Source organism: Carya illinoinensis, chromosome 6 (assembly GCF_018687715.1).
Source record: "Carya illinoinensis cultivar Pawnee chromosome 6, C.illinoinensisPawnee_v1, whole genome shotgun sequence".
NCBI classification, from domain to species: Eukaryota; Viridiplantae; Streptophyta; class Magnoliopsida; order Fagales; family Juglandaceae; genus Carya; species Carya illinoinensis.
The window spans coordinates 13717501-13718136 of NC_056757.1; positions in this window are offsets into that span (position 1 = coordinate 13717501).

Genomic DNA, 636 nt, shown 5'->3' on the forward strand with positions numbered 1-636 from the left:
TAAAGTGATAAGAAGAGTATCGTCCTTAGGGATTGGTACCTTACTTTTGCCAAATGCCAAAATTATACTAATCTCGATTTTATCTAGAGGAATCACTAAGATTTTTGTAGTTGCAAATTAAACTAAGATCAACTCAAAGAGAAATACGCAAAAGAAATAAAACTGACGTTCGAAAATCAAATTAATGGGAAAGAAAACTTCTAGGAAATCGATTTCACCTAATTCTTCACTATGCTTTTCTCATCCAGCTAATTTAATTTAATTCTTTTTGTTCATTAGCAAATCTCTAATTCATCCAACAGCCTCTTTCGATAGTCAATTGGAAATTATTCTTGTTCATCAATTCACACAAGAATATGTAAATTAATAAAGGAAGAAAGCAATAAGACCAATGATTTAATTACTACATAGGTTCATACAAGTCTTTCGATCTCTATACTTTCCTATGCTGAAATATTCAAGATCTACCCTATGATTCCCTTTTTCAATAGCAAATCAAAAGATTAAATATCATCTAATCAATGGTCAGTTAATTAGAAGCAATAAACTCATAATAAATTAGATAAACAAAGAGAGAATTGCCTTAAATTAGCATAGACAATTAAGGATAGTTCGGAACTAGGTTACATCGTTTTC